Source organism: Grammomys surdaster, unplaced genomic scaffold, assembly GCF_004785775.1.
Source record: "Grammomys surdaster isolate TR1022 unplaced genomic scaffold, NIH_TR_1.0 174, whole genome shotgun sequence".
Taxonomy (NCBI): domain Eukaryota; kingdom Metazoa; phylum Chordata; class Mammalia; order Rodentia; family Muridae; genus Grammomys; species Grammomys surdaster.
The window spans coordinates 13995830-14005569 of record NW_021604622.1 but is presented as its reverse complement, the minus strand read 5'-3'; the positions used below and the strand labels follow the sequence as shown (position 1 = coordinate 14005569).

General features: G+C 38.3%; 1 pseudogene; it reads right to left on the bottom strand.

The window, feature by feature from the left end:
- Nucleotides 1–587: 587 nt before the first annotated feature.
- On the bottom strand, nucleotides 588–2196 carry LOC114621301 (annotated as a pseudogene).
- Nucleotides 2197–9740: the final 7544 nt, after the last annotated feature.

The following is a 9740-nucleotide window of genomic DNA, read 5'->3' as shown; positions in this document are numbered from 1 at the left end:
ACTGGTCAGGTGCTGGCCAGAAACTCCTAGGGAACAGTCAGACCAGGTTACTGTCAGTAAGCGCCTCTTGGTAACAGCAAGGGTGTAGGGTTTGGTGTCTGCAGACTGGATAGACCCCCAGCTAGGGCAGTTCCCTGATGGCCCTTCCTCAGTCTCTGCTCCATTTTTTGTTCCTGTCTTTCTTTTGGACAGGAACATTTCTGGGTTGAAAACTGAGATGGCTGGGTGGCCCCATCCCTAGACCAGGGAGCTGTGTTTATCTACAGGTTCTACCACCCCTTTACTGTTCATTTTGGTGAAAGTCATCCCTGTTTGGTCCTGGGAGCCTCTTGCTTCCCTAGTGCCTGGGACCCTCCAGTGGTTATCCCAGTTCCTCATTCTCTACTGCTACATATTTTTATTCTATTTCCTGACCCTCTGTACCTCTCTCCTGTCCCTTCGAATACCTAGTGCAGTCTTTTGTTTTTATGTATGTATGTATGTATGTATGTATGTATGTATGTATGTATTTTTGTATGTATGTATGTATTTTTGTATGTATGTATGTATGTATGTATGTATGTATTTTGCAATGCATTTTATTGGACCTAAAGTTCATTTAGGAGATACACAGTCATACAACTTGTCTGATCAGTCACTAATATGGTTCTGCTCTCTTTTATTTTTGTATTCAAGAGCCAGTTCACTTTGTCTCCATGTTCAATATCGAGATTCGGCAGAATCTTTGCATGCCCCTCGTCCTCTGCTCCCGGGCTCCACAGTTCCCACCCTGCGTGTGGCACGCTGCCCTCTTTGCTTTCTTCCTGTAGGTGTGCTTCACAGGACTCTTGTGCAGCTTCTCCGCCTTACCACTCCCATCCCACAACCTTATCTCCCCATCATTCCCACCAGTAAGCAGCAGATGGGACTCAGGCAGAAAGCAGACCTGGAATACCCCCAAAGTGTGACCCTTAAATCCCAGTTCTAGCTCACATTTGACTCCCATCACCCTGAAGATGTGCTCCTTACCATCCTCTACACCACAGCTAAAAATATTCCTGCACGATGCCACAGACACAGAGTGGGCTAGTGCGGGGTTTAGGAGACAACCAGGGCACTGGGGGAATTCCGTTTCCTCTGTTTCATCCTCCTGTAAATTTGTAATCCAGACAGGTCAGGCTTTTTGAAGACTCCACAGAATTACCTGCATATCCATGTCACATAACACCAGGCTCTGAGGCCTCTGAGGTCGAAAAGCCACAGAGGAACAAATGTTGGAATGTCTCTTCAGGGATCTGGTAACTTTCTTCTTTTCCAAGTCCAGGATTTTAATTGCCCCGGACTCATCAGCAGAAGCCAGCAGACTTTCAGTTTCATTTAATGAAAGACAATTGATTTCTTCCCCATTCACATGAAAGTGGTCCTTAAGAGATCTGACATCTAGTACACTGATGGTTTCCCCATGAGCGGCATAGAGCTTGGTGGGGCAGGAAGCAGAAAACAAGACGCTGGTAACATTATCAGCCCCTTCCAACTGCATGTGTCTTAACAGGGTCCCATTTTCACCTCAAGCCACAAGAACTCTACCTTCTCATCCTGAAGTCAGCAGCCCGTCTTTACTTGCATTCAGGCAAAGGACTGAAGAATAATGTCCACAAGCCCACTTGACTGCCACTACTGCCTACGAAATTCTGGGCTTCCCATTTCCGGTGGCACCTAGTGATAACCTCCCCTAGTGCAGTCTTAACGTCAAAAATGTTGAAGATACTTTTAGACACTACATGCCTGATCATTTCTCCAATAATGTGATTTCAGTGACTGTCTCCTTTCCTCTGCCAGAGGCAAAGTGAGAGTGAATAGATGCCATGAGAATTTATCTTATAGACAGCAGTAGTTAAAGTGACCCCCAATGCTAGTTTTGCCCCCTCTCCCTAAGCACAGATCGACATGTGAGCAATAGTTCAGAATCTCCAGTTCTACTCTAATTCTAATCACACCAACATTTTTTCCTGTTGAGAAAGATTCTATTGTTTAAACTGAGGGAAATGAATCATGATTTTAAGAAAAGTAGGTTCTCAAAAGATGTTTCAGTAGGTTGTGTAAGCATGGTGGTAATGTTTGGATACCCAGTACTGACACCCTGTTCCTTCAGTTTATGCCAGCAATGTATTTCACTTACTGTCTTCAACTCTCTTCACTCACGCTTATTATTGCCATTTTTTTCAAAAGTGTAAGTTAATTCTTGGGTCAAGCTTATTCCCTGATGTCTATGTTCAGTCATTACTGCTAAATTTCAAGCTGAATTCTATCTACAGCGTACGAGAAAATCTTTCTGAATATGTTATGTGAAATTCAGTTTTTCATTTGATAGTTTCACATCAGTTTGCTGTCTGCTTCGGATAACGCACATGCTCATAATTAAATAATTAACATTATAAAATTTAAGTAACTGTACTTCTATAATAGGCCTTGAGCCACTAAAAATATGATTATATTTTATCTATTCTGTACAAAACATATCTTAGTATAAATATGCAAACATTTCAAACCATTGCTTGATGAGAAAACTCAAAATTGGGAGCACCCAGGTAGCAATATAAAAGTCTAATATTTTTGATAATATGAAGAGGAATAACCCCCAATTAAATGACATCTTTATTATGGTGTAGAGCTATCAGTTCCAGAGTAATGCACCATTCTGTTCTGCCTAGGGGCTGAATGACTGTAAGCTTCAAAGTAGTAAGGAGTATATAAAAACCTTTTGAAAAATTGAATTATTAATATAAGTGACTCCATGATATACAGGAGAGAACACTGCATTTGGAACTAAAAGGCTGTTATCATAAATTAGACCTATGATGTTGAAAAAAAGCACTTGCACCTTCTTTGCCTCGGTACACACATTTACATGATGAAAAGTGTCTACTCTTATTCTGTTTGTAAAATCTGTTGCAAAAGGCTTTGCAGGAAATGAATAAATCAGCTTAAAGCAATGGATCTAAGCATTGGTGGTGGGCTCCCTCTGTGATTAGGAGGAACAATAATTTCAATGTAAGGCATTTAAGTGTGATTAGAGGCATAAGCTATTGTTATTTCTAGTTTCTGCTCAGTTAAATAGATATCTAGAAACACGAGATCATCTTCACTTACACAAAGAAAAATTGTAGTGTAAAATCTTTTCATGAACTCTTTAGATCACTTTTCACAGCACAGGAAGGTGCTAGAAAAACTGGACCAGAAACTAAATAACTAAATGTTACATAAATCTCAAAGACACTGTGCAGGTTTAAAAGATCGCAGATAGGTGATTCCCTCTTCCCACGTTACTTTATTTTATTCTTCTTACAAAGGCCTGTACTCTGAAAAACAGATTCATGCCTTTATCCTCCATTTGATTAAACTTTAGTCTTCAAAAAACTCTGCCCTTGATACCCTTGTTCTGAAGATATTTAATTTATTCAACCCACAGTATTGTTTTCTCTTCTTTTTCCAGATGTAAATCTTTGAAAAATCCATGAGCCCCTTTGTAAAGTGGCCTGGAAGGCATTTATCTGAATCAAAGACATCAAGAGAAATTGGATACTTGATTTTTAGTTTTTCAGGTGTATGGCACCCTCCACAAATATTTACTTTGATACATTGATGAGTCTTTCTGTAAGTATCTTCCAATGCATTCTCCCCCCCTCCCCTCAGTTCAACTCAGTGTTTGCAGCCCTTCTACCATTCCTCAGGGATGACACAAACTCAGATAAGACTTCTCAGTCTAACATCAGTGAGGCCAAAGAAGGGAAGAAAAGAGAAGAGGCAGGAAAAAAAACTGAGAAATAAACAAGCAGTTGAAAATGTATATTGCATGTATGTGCATATTAAATATATAACTAGGTTGTACATTGATCTGTCATGAATTCATGAACAAAATTAAGATGACATCTGTCATGTTTCTTAATTAGAAATAAATGATAGATTAAATTATATTGAGCATCTCAGATTAAACTATGGCGGGGCATAGCATCAATAATTATTGTTGAAATTGATGTAAATTCAGATAGATAGCAAAATTACATATAGAGAAGCACGTTTAAATCTAATTATTAATGTATAAGAATAGAATTTAGATGAAATAATTTCATTATTCTATATTATGGCAAAGTTGGCACGTATATAAATCTATACAAAAATCGGCATTGTATTAATTTCAGTTATTTACTAAAATGACTGAGAATTAACAATCACTCAATTTCCAGAAGCATATACATCCAGAGAAATTTGTTTCTAATGCCTGTTCTTCTAAATCAAAGAATTGTAATTTTTTTTGTTATCAACTAAGTTAAATATAGAGCTGGAGAATTCAAATTAGCTTAAATCAACAGGGAGTGCAAGAAAGTCAGAGGTATGCCAGGATTACATAGGCCTCCTGATGGACAAAGCTGGAAAAGATTTAACTGAATAAGTAATGTAACTGATTACAATACAAACAACATAAATATTCATAGCTCTATGTTGACAGAAATAAATGATTTAATACCTTTGTGAATATAGAAGAAGTTACAAACTACCCTTAAAGAACTCCAGATAACATTAGAATTAAGAAGAAAAAGAGGCTCTGCCAGAGCCTGACCAATACAAATGCAGATGCTCACAGCCAAGCATCAGACTGAGCAGAGGACCCTAATGAAAGAGTTGGGAGAAGGACTGAAGGAGCTGAAGGGGATTGCAACCCCATAAGATGAACAACAATATTACCTATCCAGACCCCTTAGAGCAACCAGGGACTAAACTACCAACCAAAGAGTACATGTGGAGGGACCATCTACATATGCAGACGGGTTTATCTGGCATCAATGGGAGAGGAGGCCCCATCCTGTGGAGGCTCTTCTATGCCCCAGCAAGGGTAATGCTAAGGCTGTGAGGCATTAGTGGATGTGTGGGTGGCAGAGCACCCTCATAGCGGCAGGGGGGAAGGGAGATGAGATATGGAGTTTACAGAGGGGAAACTGGGAAGGGGGATAACATTTGAAATGCAAATAAATAAACCAGTTTTTTAAAAAGCAAAAAACAGAAATAACTCATAAACCAATCTAAGTAAAATCCACACATGAATGCTGAATGTTAAGGGGACACTTGACAGAAGAGGAATCACTACAAAGCCTCACTCATATTGTATCTTCCAAAGTTTCTACTCTATGGGTCTTAATAACTTTCTATCATCATCATTAATAAGGTTATGTAATGTTATAATGTATAAAAAAATTGAAAAAAATATTTTTGGGAAGAATATAATTTGTGATATTCACTACCAAATATATAGCCATGCTTAATCATGACTAGAAGAAGAGAAATGCACAACAAAAAAAGAAGTATTATACAAAAAAGTCTTCTAAATTTTAACGATATTAACTGTTGAAAGTGAAGACATATGGAAACTTGAGGTTGCTAGGGAAACACCATGTCTGAAGCTTGAAGCTACTTGGCATCTTCAGTTGAAGTCCTTGGATAAACAATTAATTAGAGGAGTTACTAGGGAGAAAATTTATAATTTGAGTAAGTTCAGATATTGTAAATATATTATATCTGCATTATTATTTAAACTTCACAAATGTGTTATAATTAATGAAGAAATAATCTTGGGAGTAATTTGATACGTTATTGTATAAGATTTATATAACATTTCAAAGTTAGCAAATAACTTATTTTCAGTCAAAAATTAAAATAAGTCTATTTTTACATAAAATGTGAATTAACAGTTATAATGTAGTGTTGTAGCAAAAATGTCTTAGAAACACATGAGTTACTGATGCTGATTCAATTTAAAATGCCAAAAGAAGATGAACTTTGAAAGTATTCTTTTGGTCAAAGGGGTCCCATGGAAAGGATGTTGATCGGTCTCCATAAATTGATCTCAAGACTCTATTGTTAAAGACAAACAGCTGCATTACTCACTGCTCATGCGTTAGTCAAGCTGGTGCCTTTAATCTTGTAGACTAATGTCCATGGTATTGGAGGTAACCTACATGCTTCTAATGAAGAAAGATAAACATCAACCCATCCACAAAGCCTTACATTTTAAATAGTAACCTGCTTGTACAATATACTGGCTCAATCATGGCAAAAAAAAAAAAAATTATGAGAGTAACAAACCAATATCTGACTAGATTAAAAGCCTACTACATGAGATGGAATGCATACCTCTTGCTGCCTGGTTGCCTAAGAACATGGGAATAGATAGCTCAGGGACCTAGGGAAAAACCAATTATTGCAGTTCTGATAAAGGAACACAGATTTAAAAGGACTCCTAATAATGTTCTGCTAAGCCCAGAGATCAATGCCTTGCTTAGCTGTAATCACAGAAGCTTACACACACAGCAGATCGGAACAGAGACTCACAACCAGATAATATAGAGAGAGTTAGAGGTCTTAGAATCTAAGTCCTAAATTAGATGTTTTCTTCAAATCATTCACCTTGGGGTTCAATGAACTCTGACAAAACGAGTTAAAATCCAGTGGAGGATAACAAGGATTTAAGGCATATATAAACCATGGAAGCAAGTACAAGTTCTGCATGGGTCTGGACCAGATGGGGTCCCAGAACTGAAACAAGAAGTGGACACATGCCTCTATCTCTAACCTAGAAGCTGTCTCCATCTGGGTTGTTTTCAGCTAAAAAATCTTCACTAACCCCACATCCAATAGAAGGCTAATATTCAAAATATATAAAGAACTCAAGAAGCTAGTCACCAAAACTCCAAACAAACCAATCAAAAATGAGGTACAGAGCTAAACCAATAATTCACAAAAGAGGAATCTTGAATGGCTGAAAAGCATCTAAAGAAATGTTCAAAGTCGTTATTGATCAGAGAAATGCAAATCGAAATGACCCTGAGAGTCCACCTTATATCAATCAGAATGGCTAAGATCAAAACCTCAGGTGACAACACATGTTGGCCAGGATTTGGAGAAAGAGGAACACTCCTCCATTGCTGGTGGGATTGTAAACTGGTACAACCACTCTGGAAATCAATCTGGAGGTTCCTCAGAAAATTGGAAATAGATCTACCTGAAGACCCAGCAATATCACTCTTGGGAATATTCTCAAAAGATGCCCCACTCTGTCACAGGGGCATGTGTTCCACTATATTCATAGTGGCCTTATTTGTGATAGCCAAAAAAACCCCTATTTTTTTCATAAGGGAGTCTTACTAAGGAACTGAACTACTCCTAAGGGTAGGCCTAATAACCAGCGGTAAATAGCTAACAAACAAACAACAAAAACAAAATAAATCAGAAAAACCACCTCAATGCTCTTTGGCAAATTTGGAGGTTCTTCGTCTCAAATGTGGAGTAAAAACATTACATTTTTCTTCAGTTTATTTTTTATCATTACATGTTTTATTTTTCACCCCTCTCCTAGTCTTCCCTTCCAGAGTTCTTCACTCCACATTCATTCACCTTCACCTCTGTGAGGGTGCTCCCCCTTCCCCTGGAATCCCCACTCCCTGGGGCATCAAGTCTCCATGGGATAAGGAACATCCTCTTCTGTAAAGGACAAACAGGACATTCCTCTGCTACATACATGTCAGGAGCCTCAGACCAGCCTGTGTATGTTCTTTGGTTGTTGGCTTAGTTTCTGGGACTCGCTTCCCAGGGGTCCAGGTTCATTGATACCTTTGGTCTTCCTATGGTGTTGTCATCCACTTTAGCTCCTTCAATCCTTCTGCTAACACTTCCCTAGGGGTCCCAGACCTCAGGCCAGTGCTTGGCTGTTAAGTTTTTGCATCTGTCTCAGTCAGCTACTGGTAAAGTCTCTCAGAGAACAGCCATGCTAAGTTCTTGTCTACAAGCAAAACAGCATCAATAATAGTGTCAGGGTTTGTTGTCTGCCAAAGTGATGAACTCCGCATTGGGCCAGTCACTGGTCATCCATTCCTTCAGTCTCTGTTCCAGTTAAATCACCAAATTTCTTTTAGACAGCAACAATTCTGGGTCAGAAAATCTGAAGGTGCATTTGTGTCCCTATCCCTTGAATGAGGGCCCTATCTAACTACTGGAAGTGGCCTCATCAGTTTCCATGTTACCACTTCTGGGCATTTTGACTATAGACAACCCTATTGAGTCTTGGGATCCTGTCACATCCCAGGTCTCTGGGATTTTCTAGAGGTTCTCACAATTCCCATTCCTCACCAATGGCATCCAGATATTTCCATTCATTGTCTTGACCCTCTGGGCTTCTCTTGTCTCCCTCACCCCCCAATAGCTGATCTTGTCCCACCTCCACCCATGTCCAACCTAAATCTTTCCCTCCCTTGACCTTCTGTGATTATTTTGTTCCTCCTTCTAAGAGGGATTGAAACATTATCACTTGGATCTTCCTTCTTTAACTTCTTAAGGTCTGTGAGGTATATCATGGGCAATCTGTACCTTTGGGTAATAATAGCTTATCTGAGAGTACATACCATGTCTGTCTTTTTTGGGTTTCATCTACCTCATGAAGGATGATATTCTCTAGTTCTATCCATCTGCCTGAAATATTTATGATGCTCATGTTTTTAATGGATTAATAGCTTATCATTGTGTAAATGAACCACATTGTCTTTATCCATTCTCAAGTTGAGGGACGTCTGGGTTTGTTTCTAGTTTCTGGCTATTATGAATAAGGCTATTATGAACATAGTGGAGCATATATCCTTGTAGTATGATAAAACATCTTTTGGAAATATGCCCAGGAGTGGTTTTGGTGGGTCTTCAGGTAGAACTACTTCCAATTATTTTTTTGAGGAACAGCCAGATTGATTTTAAAATGGTCATACCAGTTTGCAATCACATAAACTATGGATGGAGGCGTGTTCCCCTTTCTCCAAATCCTTGCTAGCATGTGCTGTCACTTGAGTTTTTGATCTTAGTGATTCCGATTGGTATAAGGTGGAGTCTCAGGGTCATTTGATTTGCATTTCCATGAAAACTAAAGATGTCGAACATTTATTTAAGTGTTTCTTATCCATTTGAGATTCTTCTATTGAGAACACTCTGATTAGCTCTATACTTCATGTTTTAATTGGGTTATTTAGTGTTTAATATCTTAATTTTTTATATATTTTGGATATTAGCCCTTTATCAGATCTAGGGTTAGTGGGGCTATTTTTTTCCAATCTGTAGGCTATTGTTTTATCCTATTGACAGTGTCCTTTGCCTTACAGAAGTTTTTCATTTTCAAGAGGTTCCATTTATTATTTTGTGACCTTAGAGCCTGAGACATTGGTGTTCTGTTCAGGAATATGTTCAAGGCTGTTTCCAATGTTCTCTTCTATTAGAGACAGTGTATTTAGTTTTCCATCGAGGTCCTATATCTATTTGGACTTGAGCTTCATGCAGAGTGATTGACTTTCAATCAAAAGTAATCAAAAGAAATGGGGAAGAACACTTCATACTCACCAAAGGAAAAAAAACCACCAGAATGAAGTCTCAATTCTGAACATCTATGCCCCAAATGCTAGGGCATCTACTATTATAAAAGAAATTTTGCTCACACTCAAAACAAACATTGAACCTTGTCTAGTAGTAGTGAGATATGATATTTCAACAACCAACTCTTACAAATAAAAAGAGTATTAAAACTGAAACCAGAGACACAGTGAATGTAACAGAAGTTATGAACCCTAATGAACCATATAGAATTAGCAGAATATTAGCAGAACATATATATATATATATAATTTCACTCCAAAATAAAAAAGTATACCTTTTCAGCATCTCATGGAAACTTTTCC